This window comes from Sus scrofa, chromosome 7 (assembly GCF_000003025.6).
Source record: "Sus scrofa isolate TJ Tabasco breed Duroc chromosome 7, Sscrofa11.1, whole genome shotgun sequence".
Lineage (NCBI taxonomy): Eukaryota > Metazoa > Chordata > Mammalia > Artiodactyla > Suidae > Sus > Sus scrofa.
Window position 1 is genome coordinate 89437233 of NC_010449.5, and position 19357 is coordinate 89456589.

Consider the following 19357-nt stretch of genomic DNA (forward strand, 5'->3'; position numbering starts at 1 on the left):
CTGTATTGTGTATACACACACATTCACCCCCACCCACCCTCTGCCCCCACACACATTCATCTATCAATGAATACTTAAGTACTTTGTTTTTCTTGAACACCTATTCTGAGTTAATGGATTACTGTGTAAGTTGTTTAAGATTTTTTAAATTAGATTTTATTTCATAGAGCATTTTCAGCTCTACAGAAAAACTGAACAGGAAGTACAGGGTTGTCTTGTATCCTGCAACCTTGCTATAAAATATTTCTATGTTTGTTTGTTTTTTTTTTTTCTCTTTTCTTCTCAGTTCTTTGGGCTTTTTTTAAAATGTAGATGACCATGTTATCTGTGAACAAAGATAATTTTATTTTCTTCCTACCTAATTTGTATATTGTTCATATCCTTTTCTTGTCTTATTGCATAGTTAGGATATCCAGTATGATATTGAATAAGAATGGTGAGAGGGGAAATCATCTCCTTGTTCCTAATTTTAGGGAGAAAGAATCTAGTTTCTTGCCATTAAGAATTGTGTTTGCTATAGAGTTTTTTGTAGAGTTTCTTGATCAGATTGAGGAAATTTCCTACTATTTCAGTTTTGTTTAGAGTTTTTTGTTTTTATCGTGATAGATTTTTTTTTTCTTTTCTTTTTAGGGCTGCACCCATGGCATATGGATGTTTCCAGGCTAGGGGTCAAATCAGAGCTACAGCTGCTGGCCTGTGGCCACAGCCACAGCAACACAGGATCCTAGCCATGTCTGGGACCTATACCATAGTTCACAGCAAAGCCAGATCCCTGACCTATTGAATAAGGCCAGGGATTGAACCCATATCCTCATGGATGCTAGTCGGATTCATTTCCGCTGCACCACAATGGGAACTCCTAGGTATTGAATTTTGTCAACATTTTCTTTCTACTTCTATTGATATTACATGATTTTTTTTGTTTAGCCTGTTGATGTGATGGATTGCATTAATTGATGTTCAAATGTTGAACTAACTTGTATCCTTGGAATAAATCCTACTTGCTTGTGGTATATAATTTAGATTTGCTAATTTTTTTATTTTAATTTTTTTTGCTTTTTAGGGCCGCACCTGCAGCATATGTAAGTTCCCAGGCTAGGGGTGGAATTGGAGCTGCAGCTGCTGACCTGAGCCACACCCGTGGCAACTCGGGATACCTTAATCTACTGAGAGGGGCCAGAGACCAAACCTGAGTCCTCATGGATCCTAGTTGGGTTTGTTTACTGCTGAGCCACAATGGGAACTCTGACTTGCCGATATTTTTTGAGGACTTTCACATCTGTGTGCATGAGAGATCTCTAGTTTTTCCTTTCTTGTAATGCCGTTGTCTGGGTTTAGCATAGAATGAGTTAGAAAGTGTTCCTCCCTCTACCTGCTTTCTGGGACAGATCACAGAGAATTGGTATCATTTGTCTTTAAGCATTTGGTAGAATTCACTAGTGAAAATGTCTGAGTATGGAGCTTTTCATTTTGGAAGATTATTATTTCTTCAATTTCTTTGATTAGCATAGGCCTATTTAGATGATCTATTTCTTGTGTGTGCTTTGGTAGATTGTGTCTTTCAAGGAATTGGTCCATTTCTTTTAAGTTTTCAAATTTGTGGGCATGGAATTATTCATAACATTCCTTTTTTAATCCTTCTAATGCCTGCAGGATTGCTAGTGATGGCCCCCTTTTCATTTCTGATATTAGTAATTTGTTTCTTTTTTTTTCTTTTTGTCTCCTTGACTTTTTAGGGCTGCACCCACGGCATATGGAGGTTCCCAGGCTAGGAGTCAAATCTGAGATGTAGCCTCTGGCCTACTACACCAAAGTGGGAGCTCCAGTAATTTGTTTCTTCTCTCCTTTTTTTCTTGGAAAGCTTGGCCAAGAGTTTATTAATTTTATTGATCTTTTCAAAAAACCAGTTTTTAGTTTTGTGGATTTTCTCTATCGTTCGTCTGTTTTCATTTTCACTGATTTCTACTCTGTCTCTAATTTTGGATTCAATTTATTCTTCTTTATCTAGTTTGCTAAGGCAGAACATTTTATATGGTTTCATTTTCTATCCTATCTTAGTATATCATATTCTATAATTTTTTTTTTTTAATACTTGCTTCAGAGTTTGCAGTTAGACATTTATAGCTAACCTAGGTTCATTTTCAATATTGCTTCCTGGATAGTACAAGTACCTTATAATAGAATAATCCCAATTCATCTCTCTTATCCCTTATGACATTGCTATCCTTCTTTTAATTTATCTATAAACTGTGATCATGAAATATATTGTTTTGGAGTTCCCATTGTGGCGCAGCGGAAATGAATCCAACTAGGAACCGCAACGTTGCAGGTTTGATCCCTGGCCTTGCTCAGTGGGTTAAGGATCCTGTGTTGCCGTGAGCTGTGGTGTAGGTCGCAGACGTGGCTCAGATTTGGTGTTGCTGTGGCTCTGGCATAGGCCAGCACCGACAGCTCTGATTAGATCCCTAGCCTGGGAACCTCCATATGGAGGACAAAAGAAAAAAAAAAAAGAAATAGATTGTTTTGAGCATCTTATCTGTTAGATTAAGTGAGAATAAAAATAAGAGATTTAATTTTACCTGTGTATATTACTTCTCTAATGCTCTTCATTTCCTTATGTAATCCATGTTCCTGACCTATGTAATTTTCTCTCTGAAGAATGTCTTTTAATATTTCTTGCAAGGCAGCTCAGTAGGTTTTCAGTTCTCTCAATTTTTGTTTGTCAGAGAAAGTCTTTATTTCTTTTTCACTTTTGAAGGATAGTTTTGCACAGTACAGAATTCTAAGTTTGTTCTTTTTTTTTTTCTTTTCTTTTAAAACACAGTGTTTCACTCTACTCATTTTGCTTATTACATGGTTTCTGAAGAGAAAGTTCAATATAATTGTTATTTTGCTTCTCTTTGGGTAAGGCTTTTTTTTTTTTTCTTTCTGTTTTTTTTTTTTTTCCCCTCTTTGTTCTTTTAAGATTTTCTCATCTGTTTTTCTGCAGTTTTAATATGATATGCCCATGTATAAGTATTTTAGTATTTACCCTGCTTAGTGTACACTGAGCTTCCTGGATCTGGTTTGGTGTCTATCACTAAAGACATTCTTTTTCTGTTACAGTGTTGTTGATTTGAAACATTCCCTTTTAATCTTTTTTAGAGTTTCCATATCTCTGCTTATATTACTCATCTGTTCTTACATCTATCTTTCTGGGCTTTTGCTTCTTGCACACTGTATCTGCTTATCTCACTCTCCAGTTTTCAGGGGAGAGTTTACCTTCTAGCCTCAATTCTATGACCATTTAAGAAGAGTGGTTGATTTTCAGTTTTTCTTTTCAGCTCTTTTCTTGTTGTAAGGACAAGAGTGGTGAATTCTAAGCTTTAACATAATTGAAGGTTATTTTTGAATCTTTTTGAAAGTTTTGCAATGGTAAAGACTTAGTTCAATATCCGTTATCTGATTTGGCAATATTACTCGTTTGGAATGTCATTTCCTTCTGGCATCAGGTTTGCACGTTTTGAGGTATAATGCATTCTAAATTGCAAGAACGGGTTAAGAACTTTTCCAGAGGAATGTTGATATTAGGACCGATTCTTATTATTGGTGAGATGACTTATTCTTAGACCATTTACTGTTATTCTGTTTGTAAGTCTAATTTGGGGGCAATGGCAACCTTTGTTTCCTATGTTCATAGTCAGAGTTTCATTTTTGTACTCATATACCTTACCAAAAAATAGTTTATTTTTATAGCCTGTTTGGGTATAGAGTCATGTCAGGTTATACTCATTTGTACTTCTTTTTTTTTGTCTTTTTTTTTTGAGGGCCACATCCACGGCATATGGAGGTTCCCAGGCTAGTGGTCCAATTGGAGCTGTAGCTGCTGGCCTACACCACAGCCACAGCAACACAGGATCCGAACTGTGTCTGCAACCCACACCACAGCTCATGGCAACGCCCGATCCTTACCCACTGAGCGAGGCCAGGGATCAAACCCACAACCTCATGGTTACTAGTCAGGTTTGTTAACCACTGAGCCATGATGGGAACTCCCTAATTTGTACTTCTGATAACTATACTTATGATGCTGAGGACTGTTATTAAAATCTTGTGGTTACACCTTGAATTTATGGAACACATTGATTGGATGACTCATTTAGATTGTGTCTTAATTTAATTAGTATATTACACACTATTTTTATGAGCAGAATAGGGTAATGTTATTCCTTAAATTTTCTGTGATGTGGCTAAAAAAACTTAATGCATATTGTGAATATTAGATATCTTGGTAGAAATTGAGTTTGAGAGAAATTATTTTAAATTATATATAAAATGTAGTTTATATTTTCTTTTGAAAAAACTTCATATTAAAAAAATTACTGTTATGGAAAATTTAGACAACTTTTTCTTATGAGAGAATCACCTTTAATCCCACCAGGTTAATGTGACTGTAGTTACCATGTGGGTGTATGTGCCTTCTAGTCAGTCCTTTTTTGCATATAGATTTTTTTTGTGGTTGTGATCATAATTAATTTGTAAATTTGTGCCTTTTTTTTGCAGTTAGTGCATTTTCTCATTCTGAATCACTGTGTTTTTAATAATAATATTTTTTCATTGAGTAAGGTACTTATTAGGTTGATTGGACTGACTGATTATTGTACTTATCACTTCGGTGAACTGTGTGTGCATTTAGCTTTTCCTTGTCTTTGATTTGGCTTTTCTCTGTGCCATTTCCTTGCCTGCTTTTTAGAAATCTCAATATCTCTCTTTCTCTTGGTTTTTCTCTCTTTCCTTCTTTTTCTTTTAAGAAGTATTTTATGTATTTCCTGTTCTCTTCCACAGGGCTAGTTAATTTTACTGGATCTCGAAAAATGGATTTTTTTTCCCTTATATGATTAGAAAACAATGCTTTAGGACTTATAGTGCCACAAGTGATTCACACAGTTCTGTTCTAAAAAATTTAAAATTTGTAACAAGGTGACAAAAATGATCACCCAGCTATGTCACCCTTGGTATTCTAGATTCTCACACTTAGGTTGTAAATTGTATTTAGTCAAATACTTTAATATTTTATTTTGTACTTAGAACTTGGATTTTTTTCTTGCCAACTTCATATTTGTGGAATAATTTGATGTCTTTGTCAGGATTCCTTATTAGATTTTTCTACAGTCTTCTGACTTTTCCTCTGCTCTCTCACTTGTGTTTAGAGCTGGATTGGGTCCAGTCATTTGAATGGAAAGTCAGTACTAATAGAAACTTCTTGAGACTTCAGCTGAGTCTAATGATTCAGAACCCACTTTCTCACCCGCAAAAGAATTGTTTTAAGACCATCTGTACTGCGTAAATCCCATTTTGCTTTCTAGGTTAGACATTTTATAAATGAGTTCTGGTTTTTGAGATATTATAATCTTTGAGATATTTTAACCTTTGAGATATTTTACCATGATTCAAAAATTCAATCATCTTTCTTTTTTTTAACTATTTTATTATTATTATTTTATTTTTTATTTATATTTATTTATTTATGTCTTTTTGCAATTTCTTGGGCCACTTCCGTGGCATATGGAGGTTCTTAGGCTAGGGGTTGAATTGGAGCTGTAGCCACCGGCCTATGCCAGTGCCACAGCAATTTGGGATCCAAGCCACGTCTGCAGCCTACACCACAGCTCACGGCAACACCAGATCCTTAACCCACTGAGCAAGGCCAGGGATCGAACCTGCAACCTCATGGTTCCCAGTCGGATTCGTTAACCACTGAGCCACGACGGGAACTCCCCAATCATATAAAGACCTTGGTGAGCCCAAGGGAAGGAAAGGATTATACAGAATCATTGGGTTCATTTCATTGTAAAAGTAGCAGATCGATTCATTAGAATTTGTTCTTATTCTTTGTTATTTATCCAGGGAAGATAGGATTTTTAAAAATTTGTCACTTAGAAGTATCTGTATGCACCTACAGCCAACTAATCTGTGACAAAGGAGGCAAGAATATACAATGGAGAAAGGATAGCTTGTTCAATAAGTGATGCTGGGAAAACTGGACAGCCACATGGAAAAGAATGAAATTAAAACATTCCCTAACACCATACACAAAAATAAAGTCAGAATGGATTAAAGACCTAGATATAAGACCAGACACTATAAAACTCTTAGAGGAAAATGTAGGCCAAACACTCTCTGACATAAATGACAGCAACATCTTCTCAGATCCACCTATCAGAGTATTGACAACAACAACAAAAATAAACAAATGGGACCTAATCAAACTTCAAAGTTTCTGCACAGCAAAGGAAACCCTAAACAAAACGAAAAAAGACAACCCACAGAATGGGAGAAAATCTTTGCAAGTGAATCGACTGACAAGGGATTAATCTCCAAAATTTATAAACACCTTCTGCAGCTCCATACCAAAAAAACAAACAACCCCATGAAAAAATGGGCAGAAGATCTAAACAGACAGTTCTCCAAAGAAGACATGCAGATGGCCAAAAAACACATGAAAAGATGTTCAGCATCACTCATGATTAGAGAAATGCAAATCAAAACCACTCTGAGGTACCACCTTACACCAGCCAGAATGGCCATCATCCAAAAGTCTACAAACAAGAAGTGCTGGAGAGGGTGTGGAGAAAAACTAGTACACTGTTGGTGGGATTGTAAATTGGTGCAGCCACTGTGGAAAGCAGTATGGAGATTCCTCAGAAAACTAAAAATAGAACTACCATTCGATCCAGCAATCCCACTCCTGGGCATCTACCCAGAGAAAACCACCACTTGCAAAGACACATGTACTCCAGTGTTCATTGCAGTACTATTTACAATAACCAAGACATGGAAACAACCTAAATGTCCATTGACAGAGGAGTGGATCAAGAAGATGTGGTATATATACACAATGGAATATTACTCAGCCATTAAAAGGAATGAAATACTGGCATTTTTAGCAACATGGATGGACCTAGAAACTATCATGCTAAGTGAAGTCAGCCATACAATGAGACACCCACATCAAATGCTTTCACTGACATGTGGAATCTGAAAAAAGGATAGACGAAACTTCTTTGCAGAACAGATGCTGACTCACAGACATTGAAAAACTTATGGTCTCTGGAGGAGACAGTGTCGGGGGTGGGGGGATGTGCTTGGGTTATGGGATGGAAATCCTGTGAAATCAGATTGTTATGATCATTATACAACTACAGATGTGATAAATTCATTTGAGTAATAAAAGAAATATCTATAATGGTGTGGGATCTAAATTGATGTAAACAAGGATACTCATCATATTTCCTTTCCCCTCTTTCCCTTAGTCTTGCCATCTTGCCTTTTTGCCAATAAATTTAGTGAACAACTACTAGGAGTTTGAAATGATTAAGACCTTGTCTTTAGGAAGCTGATAATTTAGTAGGTGAACTGCAATATAGGTTAATGATTATAGCACAGAAAGTCCTCTATTTTCCTACACATAATAGGTTTCCCCAGATGTGCTTGAAAATAAGATATGCATGTTGGCAGAGGGATAGGAGGTATTTGGGTGTTTATATGGAAGATTATTCCACAGAGCTAAAATGTATTGTTATAAAATATCTACTTCTAGTTCCTGGGCATGCTCTCTCCCTTGGGATCAGAAATCCTAGTTGGTACCTAACATCAAAAGTGTCTGGGTGAGATTGCTGGCTGTCTTTGAGGCTTAGCAAATGGATCTTGGGCCCAACCTCCTTATAGAGGGGGAATGCAGTCTCTGGGATTTGATTCCTCTCATCTTGCTCTGACAGAATGAACTGGGGTCTTACTGGGTTTTTCACACTCATATATTTGATCACCTAGAATAAATGCTTGCAACCTAGTAATACCTGTAGCTCTGTATTGTCCCAAGGGAAAAATCAAGAACTGTTGGAGGTAGGTCAGGGGGAGAGTTAGGCCCAACAAGTGGATCCCACCAAGATATTAGAATAACAGCTTTAGTCACTCCATCACTCTTAGCGCCTTTCAGTTTCTATGTGTATGTGGCCAAGGCTTTGTCTGTAGCAGGACTGGGAAATGGGGTAGGAAGAATTAACTTTTTTCCATCATAGGCCGGGATAATAACAAGTGTGTCCCTATACTTGAGACTTCACATTTCTTCTCTCAACTTCTTAGCATTGTGAGATACCAGAGTTTCATGCAGTAATTCAAAATCATCACTAATAAGATGATGCCTGAAAGACTGAATTTGGTGTTCTGAGAGTAGTTTGAGGGCATCTGTAATATATGAAATGTGTTGAGTTTTGTGAAATTCAGTTATGTGAAACCTGTTAGTGTGGTACATAAAATTGAAGTACCTCTAAAACTCAGTAGTAGCACATGGGGAAGAATAATAAATTGTACCTAGAAGATGATGAAAGAATTTGCAAAGGAGGGGATGCTTTAAATCTTTAGTAAATGACTGTCTTTTAAAGTAGATCTAATATTGAGAGTTTCTCCCTGGTAATATCGAGATCTTGAAACCTAGCTAAAATCAGAAAGGTCTCTGTTCCAGAATACATTATTTGAGACTAAGCTCTAAACATCTTTATGCCCTAATTCTTTATGTACAACCTTCAGCAGCAACTATTAGTTAATTTTCGTTGTATATTATGCACTAGATGATTGAATATTTAAAAAATGGAACAGTTATTAAACTTTTATTATGATTCAAGTACTCTGTTGAGTGCCTGAGAAAGCCACATGTATAAGACATGAATTAAAGTCTTCCAAAGGAAAGACAGAAATCCCTACAATTATAACAAATAGGGAATAGTGCTCTATAAAATTTGCTTTGTGAGTATAGGTAGGGAGTGATGATATGCCCAGAGAGGAAAATGAGGGAGTTTGAGAATGGTGCTTGAAGGAGGTAACAGTTAAGTTGATAGCAGAGATAATTTTAAATGGTTTTTGTTTTTTTAATTCAGTGAATTTTATTATATTTATAGTTGTACAACCATCATCACAACCCAAATTTACAACATTTCCATCCCAAACACCCAACCCATCCTTCCCTGCACAACCTGTCTCCTTTGGTAGCCATAAGTTTTTCCAAGTCTGTGAGTCAGTTTCTGTTCTGCAAAGTTCATTGTGTCCTTTTTTAAGATTCCACATGTAAGTGATAGCATATGACATTTGTGTCTCACTGTCTGACTAACTTCACTTAGCATGATAATTTCTAGGTCCATCCATGTTGCTGCAATTGCCATTATTTCATTCCTTTTTATGGCTGAGTAATATTCCATTGTGTATATATACCACATCTTCTTGATCCACTCCTCTGTCTATGGACATTGAAGTTACTTCCAAGTCTTGGCTATTGTATGTAGTGGTGCAGTGAACATTTGGGTACACATATCTTTTCAAGTCATGGTTTTCTCTGGATATAGATGCCCAGGAGTGGGATTACTGGATCAAATGGTAATTGTAATTCTATTTTTAGTTTTTTGAGTAATCTCCATACTGTTTTCCATAGTGATTGCCCCAATTTACATTCCCATCAACAGTGTAAGAGGGTTCCCTTTTCTTCACACCCTCTCCAGCATTTATTGTTTGTAGACTTAAAATGATGGCCATTCTAGTAGCACTGTTTCATTTATTATTTATTCATTGAGCAAATATTTTTTCATTGTTTTACCTTTACCAAAATACTTGAGACAATTTCATTTATATGCATATATACCTGTATAGAGAAGATTGCTTTAGAATTACCCATTTTGGATGCGCCTTTCTGACTTGAAGCTAATCAAGTGCCTACAGTCTTTGCTGCAGCTTTTTTGAAGAACTCTAATATTGTAGAACAGTGCTGCAGAAGAAATCGGTTCTTGGCATATCTCTAAATGCTGGCATAGGATGTGACCAGAGGTTGGTTAGGCTTCCCTAAGATGGAAGCATAATCATTTAGCAAGAGTTGATGAGAGGACCTTTTCACAGCTTCTAGTCTGGGTAGGTTGGTTCAGTTGGGTTAAGTTAGAGGAATATGAACTATAGAGCCAAACTGTAGGGGTAGGTGTCTTTTTTTAAGTTCTTTATTTAAAAAGCATAAACACTGTAGGAGAGTTCTCTTTTCTCCATACCCTCTCCAACATTTATTATATGTAGACTTTTGATGATGGCCATTCTGACCAATGAGGTGATAACCTCATTGTCATTTTGATTTGCATTTCTCTAACAATTAGCAATGTTAAACATTTTTTTCTGTGCTATTGGCCATTTGTACGTCTTCTTTGGAGAATTGTCTGTTTCAGATCTTTTGCCCATTTTTTCATTGGGTTTGTTGTCCTTTTGTTATAGAGTTGTATGAGCTGTTAGTATATTTTTGAAATTAAGTATTTTTTGGTTGCATGGTTTGCAGATATCTTCTAAGTTGTCTTTTTTTTTTTATAGTTTCCTTTGCTGTGCAAAACTTATGTTTGATTAGGTCCCGTTTCCTTTTTTTTCTTCTTTTATTTCTACTTTCTTGGGAGACTGAACTAAGAAAGCATTGCTGTGATTTATATCAGAGGATATTTTGCATATTCTCTTCTGTCATGTCTTATATTTAAGTCTTCAAGCCATTTTTTTTTACTTTATTTTTGTGTGTGGTGTGAGGGAATGTTCTAACGTCATTGATTTAGAGGCAGCTGTCCAACTTTCCTAGCACCATTACTGAAGACACTCTCTTGCCTCCTTTGTTGAAGATTAATTGACCATGGGTGTGAAGGTTTATTCCTGGACTTTTTATTGAGTTCCATTGAACCATATGTTTGTTTTTGTGCCAATGCCACACTGTTTTGATTACAGTAGCTTTTGTGGTATTATCTGAAATCTTAGGAGGGTATACCTCAAGCTTTGTTCTTTTTCCTCAGGATTGTGTTGGCAGTTCTGGTGGTATGTGGTTCCATATAAATTTTAGGATTATTCTAGTTCTGTGAAAAATGTCATGGGTACTTTGATAGGGATCACATTAAATGTATAGATGGCTTTGGATAGTATGCTAGCACTGTTTCTATGTCTTCTTCCCCATTTTCTGGTACTGGTTCAGAAGCTCTCATCTTCATCAAGTTCTCTTCTGTTAATTCCTATAGTGTGGTGTCTATTAGCTCTTGAATTTCTCCAGGATCCATATCTTGCAACTCTTTACCCCCAAACTCTTTTTTTTTTTTCCTATTTCTTTCGTGATCTTTCACAGTCTCTTTCCTTGACTGGCTTAGTCATAAATCCTGTGAAGTCATGCACAACATCTGGACAAAGTTTTCTCTAGCAGGGATTTATTACTTTGGGCTAGATGGCTTTTATGGCCTTTTCTGTAGCAATGATAGCATATTCAATAGTGTAATCCTTTCAGACTTCATAATGTTCTATCACATCCTCTTCCTTTAGTCCTTTGCATTGAGTACCACATGTAATGAGCCTTAAAGGTCCTTATAACTCCCATATTGAAAGACTGAATTAGAGATGTGTAAAAGGGCAAGTGGACCACTTTGACACCTTTGTGTTGAACTTGTGGGATTCTGGGTGGCCATGTGCATTGTCCAATATCAAAAGAGCTTTAAAAGGCAGTTACTTAATGGCAAGGTAGTTCCTGACTTTAGGGTCAAAGCATCCATGGCACTAGTCCAGAAAAAGGGTTGTCATTGTTCAGGGCTTCTTTTTGTATAATGAAATGACTGGCAAGTGATGTTTATCTTTTCCCTTCAAGGTTAGAGGGTTAGCAGCTTTATAGTTATAGGCAGTACTGATCATAGGTGCTTGCTTTTCTTCCTTACTAATAAATGTTCTTTGTGGCTCCCCCCCACCAGAATAGGGTACTTTCATCTGCATTAAAACCTGTTCAGACAGATATTCTTTCTCCTTAGTGATTTTCTTAATGGTGTTTGAGAACTTGTCTGCTCCCTCTTGATGGACAGAAGCTGCTTCTCTTGTTGTCTTGACATTTTTAAAGCCAAGACTCTTTCTCAAATTGTCAAACCATTCTTTGCTGGCATTAAATTATCCAGCTTTAGGTCCTTCACCTTCCTTTTGCTTTAAGTTGTCATATAATGACATTGATTTTTCTTGAATCTTTAATTAGACTCTGTAGTATGCCTTTCTTATAGCATTCCTGCACCCACATAAAAGTTGAATATCAGTTTGCAATAAAAAGGTATTTTGTAAAACATGCAAGGTTATTGTGCCTACTGACTTCACTGCAGGAACAACTTCATGAATTTTCTTTCTTTTTTTATGATGATTCGTATGCTGGATTTGCTTATCTTAAAATGGTGGGTATTGGCAGCTCTAGACCTCAATCTACAGTACAGATTGAGCAGTTCAACTTTTTATTGTAATGTCATGACTTTTCTCTGCTTCTTGGGAGCACTTCTAGCATCACTAGTGGTACTTCATATGGGTCCTGTGTTGTTATTCAAGGTTTATGGTGTACACAATGAAAAATACACAGAAACCAAGAGAGATCACTTTTTCACTGCAATACACAACTTACTGGACAGACAAACTACTCACGCAGAGATGATTAGCTTTACACAGTATTTTAAGTGGATACTCACAACACTTGAACTCACTACAAAAGCAATAGGAGGTGTCCTGGAAATTATTATAGTAATACAGTATGTACTACAGTTAATTTTATGCAGTTGTGATTTAATACTGAGTCTTCACATTTGTTTACATTTTTCTCAACTGTGAGTGGTAGCCAATAACTATCTAAATTTTAAAAGTTAAGAATTTAATTTTTTAGTTTCATTAGCTAAATTTCATCTGCTCTATGGCCACAATAGCTAGTGGCTGGTATATCAAAAAGTGTATTCTATAGACTATATCCTCATTGTAGATATAGTCAATATAGGCATTTTCTCAAATAATTTACTGATGCAGACAATTATAATTTTTAAGATAAAATTCTTAGGATTTTTTTGGTAAGGTATTTGTACTGTGATATTTAGATTATTCTCTTGTACCATGGATACTTCACTAACTTTTATTTGTTATTCTGTGGGGTTTTTTTTTTGCTTTTTAAGGCTGTACTCATGGCATATGGAGGTTCCCAGGCTAGGGGTTGAATCGGAGCTACAGCTACTGGCCATAGCCACAGCCACAGCAACGCCAGATCCGAGCTGTGTCTGCAACCTACACCACAGCTCACAGCAACACCAGATCCTTAACCCACTGAGTGAGGCCAGGAATTGAACCTGCAACCTCATGGTTCCTAGTTGGATTCGTTTCTGCTGTGCCAGTGTGGGAACTCCGTTATTCTGTGTTTTTAAATGTCATTTTAATCTAATTTTGAGAATAGCTTCCACTTTATAATATAAATTAATGTGAAAATTAGAGATGGTAACTCGGAATTGTTTTTATAGTTAACAAAATACATGAACTTAGAGAAAAATGAATTCTATTAAGTGAAGTAATGAATAGAACAGTGAAAATTCCTTTGAAATCTTTTACTGTCAGCATATTAGGAATATGGGGCATTTGAAACATCCCCTCTAGTTCTTTTTTCAGTCTAGTGCCAAGTTCACAGAAATTACTGATTAGATGTTAGTATTTAATACATACATTTATTCACTGGATCATGGTTTCCAAACCAGATAATCATAAGAATTCCTTGAAGAACTTTTTAAAAATAGAGATACCTATGGAATATAGCATATATACTATACATAGCATATGTGTTAGTGTTCAGAAGGATTTTGTCTAATTTTTCCTTAGCATTATCTCCTTGAGATAGAATTTTTGGTTCAAAAGATTGAATTATTTTTGATACTCTTGATTCAGAGAAACAAATCCTCTTCAGAAAGGCTGTACTAATTTATGAACTTTTCCTCATATTTTCTCTACACTGAACTTTTAATAATCAATTGATGAAAAGGATTCCTTATTTTAATTTGTGTTTCTTTGGTTATGATTGAGATTCAACATTTTTCATAATTTTTTTGATAATGCATTTTTTTCTTCCTCCTCCTCATTTTTTGGAGGGGTGGCTTGAATTGCCTATTTCTGATAGCTGTTCTCTCACCAGCAATAAGTTCTTAGGTTTGATCAGCAATAAGTCGAATGATAGGGCTAGAAGGAGATGACTAAAAACAAGGATTGTTGTTCACAGGATAGGAGGATTTTGATTACTCTCCACATATAGGCATGATATTAAATGTCACAAATCTACAAGATTATTTTACATATTTCCATCTCTTCTTTCATAAATGGTATGTTTTAGGAGTGGTCCTTTTCATTTTGAAAGTGGGGGAATTGGATTGAAATTTGTTTGTATGAAGGAAACAGATATTTTGCTACTGTCATTTGAAAACTGATCATTATAGTTGGTTCTGGGTGGTATTGGAATCAGTATGAAATAATGTCATTAATAATGGAATCTAACAAAACCATTTGTTTTGCTTTCTTGCCTATATGTAAATATTACAACAGAAACACCTTAATATGGGAACTGTTTATCTTTGTGTACCTGATGGTTCATAGTATCTGGCCCTGACACCAGATATGTGGTTTTTCTACACCAGACAATTCTCTGAGAATACCAACTGAGTATCAGTGCAGACCTCATAGGTTAAGGGCCAACACATAGGTTTTTTTTTTTTTTTTTTCTTTTATAATAGCCATCTTAATGAATGTACAGTAGTATCTCATATGGTTTTGATTTTCATTTCCATAATGATTAGTGGTGTTGAGCATATTTTTGTATGCTTATTGGCCATTTGTCTATCTTCTTTGGGGACATGGCTATTCAGTTCCTTTGCCTATTTTTTTTTTTTTCTTTTTAGGGCCACACCCATGGCATATGGAAGTTCCCAGGTTAAGGGCTGAATTGGAGCTACAGCTGCTGGCCTACACCACAGCCACATCAACATAGGATCTGAGCTGCGTCTGTGGCCTACACCACAGCTCATGGCAACACCAGATCCCCGATCCACTGAGCGAGGCCAGGGATTGAACCCACATCCTCATGGATACTAGTCGGATTTGTTTGTACTGTGCCACAACAGGAACTCTTTCATTGCCTATTTTTGAATTGGGCTTTTTTGGGTGGTTGTTGTGTTTTAGGAATTCTCTATATATTGGATCCAATTCTCTCTATGTGGATATTAATTCCCAAATTAAGTAAACATTTTATTTTAGGTGTAATTCTACAGCATGTATTTAATTTTCATGACAGACTTCAATATAGTATACTCTGGAGGGTGATAAACAGATTTATTGAGGTTTGATTGACATACAAAGTACTGAATATATTTAAAATATGCAACTTGATAAGTTTTGACGTGTATACATCTGTGAAACTATTGCCACAGTTAAAATAATGAACGTATTCATCACCTCCCAAAATTTTGTCCTGTCCCTTTGTAATTCCTTCCCTCACTCCTTTCTGACCTTCCCCCTTTTCAGGCAAATACTGATATAGTTTGTCATGATAAATCAGTTTATTTTCTAAAGTTTTAAAAAATGGAATATATAGTATGTACTTTTGGGGGGGGTTGGCTTTTTCTACTCAGTATAATTATTTTGAGGTTCATCCATGTTGTTGCCTGTATCCGTATTTCATTCCTTTTTATTGCTGAGTGGCATTCTCTTGAATGGCGCCCAGTCAGGAGGTAGAAGCCATACAGTAGGTTAAGCAGGAAAAGTTTAGTATCAAGAATTATTAACTACGGCAAAAGAGTTAACTATAAGATATAAAGAAACTTTATACAGTACCTTAGGGCTTTGGGAGAGTACCCAAGGAGGACAAATTTGGAAGGGGTTAAGACCTCATTGGAGAAGATGTGGTTCAGTCCACTGGATAGCAGAGAAGTTCACAGTTTGTTCATGCCAGAGGTAGTCTGAAGTTGCTGGATAAGCAATAAGCACCTCATCGGAGTGCAAGATGAGAGCAGGGAATCAGCAGTTGGTGGAATGGGTGTGTAGTGGGAGTTCAGGTGCCAGCAGCGGCAGGTAATTTTTGGAATATGTTTGTTGCATTGGGAACTTGCAGGAGAGACAGGTTGTGTGTATCCATCTGGCCACAGACACCTGTGTTTGGTTTGAATGGGGGCTTGTAGAGGGAGTGTAGAAGCTGGCATGGCAAGAGACCTTCGGAGTGCTCAGGGCTCTGGTTTCTTTGTTGAGAGGGATGTTGACACCTTATCACCAGGCTGAGGCTTCAAGGTTGCAGGATTGATTCTCTGCAGGTGGCTGGGACAGCACTTTACTGGAAGTCCTCACACCCACACCCAACATTCTTTCTCCTTCAAGTCCCTTCTGTAAACTACCAGAGAGCCTCTTTCTACTTCAGTGTCCTTTGAGTGCCCTCTGCTAAGAATGCTGAACATGGTGCATGTTGAAGGAGGGCTACTGAAAGGAATTTTGTTTATCATATAGCATATTTTGATGGATGCATTTAGAACTGAGGGGCAGTAAATTGATAAGTGACACATATGGATATATTATAATTTGTGTATCCATTGTTAATGGGCATTTTGGGTTCTTTTTAGTTTTTGGCTCTTAGAAGTAAAGCTACTGTGAACATTAATATGTAAGTTTTTGTATGAACACATATTATCATTTCTTATAGGTAGGTACCTAAATGTGTAATGACATTAGGTATGTATATAACTTTTTAGGAAATTGCCAAATAGTTTTCCCAAGTAGCTTTATAATTTTTGTTAAATATGATAGGTGTGTGTATAACTTTTTAGGAAATTGCCAAATTGTTTTCCATAGTAACTTTACCATTTTTGTTTGTTTGTTATTGCTGGCAATATATGAAAGTTCTGTATCTTACTAACATTTGGTATGATTATTCTTTTAAATTTTAGCCATTCTAACCAGTGTGTGGTGGTGTCCCCTTGTTTTAATTTCCATTTCGCTAATGACTGATTATATTGAGCATCAGTTCGGGTGTTTATTTATCATTTGTAGATTTTCTTTAGTAAAATGTTCACATCTTTTACCTGTTATTATTTTAATTGTGTTGTTTTCTTATTGTTGAGTTTTCAGCGTGCTCTTTATATATATAAATATATAAATAACTTGGTTTTCTATTAGGTTATCTTTTGGAAGTTTTACGGTTTTAGGTTTTAGATTTAGACCTATGATGCATTTTGAATTGTTTTTTTTAAGATACGGAACAAAATTATTCATATTTTTGCATGTGATATCCAATTGGTCTAGCACCATTTGTAAAAAAGGCTGTCCTTTTTGATTTTTGTCAAAAAAAATTTCATACTATATATGTGGGTTTATTTTTGATTAACCGATTTGTTTATCTGATTCCTGTCTGTCTTGATGTCGCTATTGTTTTGATTGCTATGGTTTTATAAAAAGTCGTGAAACCAGGTCATGCTACCCATTTAACTTTTTGTTCTTTTTCAGTGTCATTTTGGCTCTTGTGCTGGTTGTCAGTTTATTGTACCTCAGCTCCAGATTTATCCTTTTTGCCTGAAAATGTATCAGGTCCTTCAAATGCTTTTCTTTTGCCAGCTGCCACAGTGTTAAGTTTTGTCAGTAAAGAGCACTGGAAGAGACATAGCAGAAGGAAAGTTTTGCTTCTTGTTTCCTGTTTACTTGCTTGGTGGTCTCTAGCAGCACACTCATCTTCTCCACTCTCAGCCCACATAGCTGTCCCCAGTGTACATCTCCTGAGCACGTGCGGCTTTACCAGCACCAGGCTCCTGCAGTTCACAGAGGGCAGTGATAACTCAGCAGCCAGCAACGCAGGCATCTTCTCTTTGTACCTCTACCGCATGTGGTTTCTAACAGAGTGTCTTGGTGGGACACTTCCAGGTGAAGAGCTTTTCATACCTCTCTGAAGTCTAGCTTTCTGGCAAGTTCCACAGGCAGATTTCCAGCAAGTTCTGCTGGTATGGCACCAGAGCAGCTTCTCTACTATTCAGTGAGACAGGACTGTGCCCTCTCCAGCAAAATGTGGATGTCACTCCTGGAATGATTTGTGGAGGATTGAGAAAGGTTCTTGCTTGAGTACTCTGTCTCAGCCCTAGAAGGTATTGGCTGTTCTTGTATTTTTTAGAGTATTCTTTATTTCTCACTAGGTAATTGTTACTTCAACCCCCATTATTGTTAATGATTCTTTATACTTAACTTTCGTTTTTCAAATTTCTTTCCTGATTGGATTCACAGTGATTCTAGTTACATTTGCATATGAATTTTAGTAGCAGTTTGTACATGTCTGTTTAAAAGGCCTACTAGGGTTTTTATTGAATCTATAGATACATTTCCGGGAATTGCATTGAATATATAGAAATACTTAGCGAGAATTGAAATCTTCACAGTATTGAGTCTTTTAAGCCATGAATAAGGTCATCTCCGTTTATATAGATTTTTTTAGTTTCTTTTAGCATTGTTTTGTGGTTTTCCGTGCACAGATCTTTCCAATGTTTTGCCAGATTTATTCCTGTTGTATTTTTTTTCTGCTTTTTAAATGATATTTTAAAACATTCCAATTTCCAGTTGTTCATTTCTAATATATATAAAAGTGCAATTTATTTTTGTATGTTGGCCTTCAATTTTGCAACCTTGCTAAGTTTGCTTTTCAGTTCTAGTAGTGGTTTTTTTTTTGGAGATTCCATTGGATTTCCTACATACATAATATCATATCTTCTGTGAATAAAGAGAGTTTTATTTCAGAGTTGCCGTTGTGGCTCATTAGGTTAAGGACCTGATGTTGTCTCTGTGAGGATGCAGGTTTGATCCCTGGACTCACTCAGTGTGTTAAAGATCTGGTGTTGCCTCAAGCTGCAGGGTAGGACGCAAGGCTCTGATCTCGTGTTGCTGTGACTGTGGTGTAGTTCTCATATGCAGCTCCGATTCTACCCCTCGCCTGGAAACTTCCATGTGCCACAGGTGCAGCTGTAAAAAGAAAAGTTTAAAAAAAAATTAAAAAGAGTTTTACTTTTTCCATTGCAATCTAGATGCCTTTATTTCCCCCCCCACCACTCCTTTCTTTCTTTTTTTCCTTCCTGACTTCACTGGCTAGACCTTCTATTACAGTGTTGAATAGAAATGGAAAGAGTGGACTTCCTGGTCGTTCTGCTGATCTTAGGGGGGAAGCATCTTTTCTTTCATAATTAAGTATGAGGTTAATTGTAGATTTTTCCTAGACTCATTTATTAGGTTAATTAAATTCTTTTCTATTTTTAGTATTCAGAGACTACAAATCAAGAATGGATGTTGGATTTTGTCAGATGCTTTTTTGTTTGTCTATTGAGATGAGAGTGACTTTTTTCTTTACGTTTTAGCCCTAGCTAATGCAAGTGTCCGTTGTTGTGCATAGTTTTTTGTATGGCAATTTTTTCCCCCCAGATGACACCCTCTTTGAAAAAGCAATTATTTCTGCATGTATAATACCTGGGTTTTAAAAAGAGTTTTATTTTCAAATATCATT

At 36.3% G+C, this 19357-nt stretch overlaps 1 protein-coding gene across 3 annotated transcripts in view; it reads left to right on the plus strand.

Annotated features, from left to right (window-relative positions):
- Window positions 1-19357, plus strand: part of FUT8 (fucosyltransferase 8) — a 284866-nt gene that overhangs the window by 41596 nt on the left and 223913 nt on the right. Inside the window, exon 1 of one of the 3 annotated variants that reach the window (XM_021098290.1) lies at window positions 14913-17957. The exons of the other annotated variants lie outside the window; for them this stretch is intronic. The gene's annotated coding sequence lies outside the window, so the exon portion shown is untranslated. Of the gene's footprint in view, window positions 1-14912; window positions 17958-19357 lie in introns of those variants that run through there. 3 annotated transcript variants of the gene reach the window in all.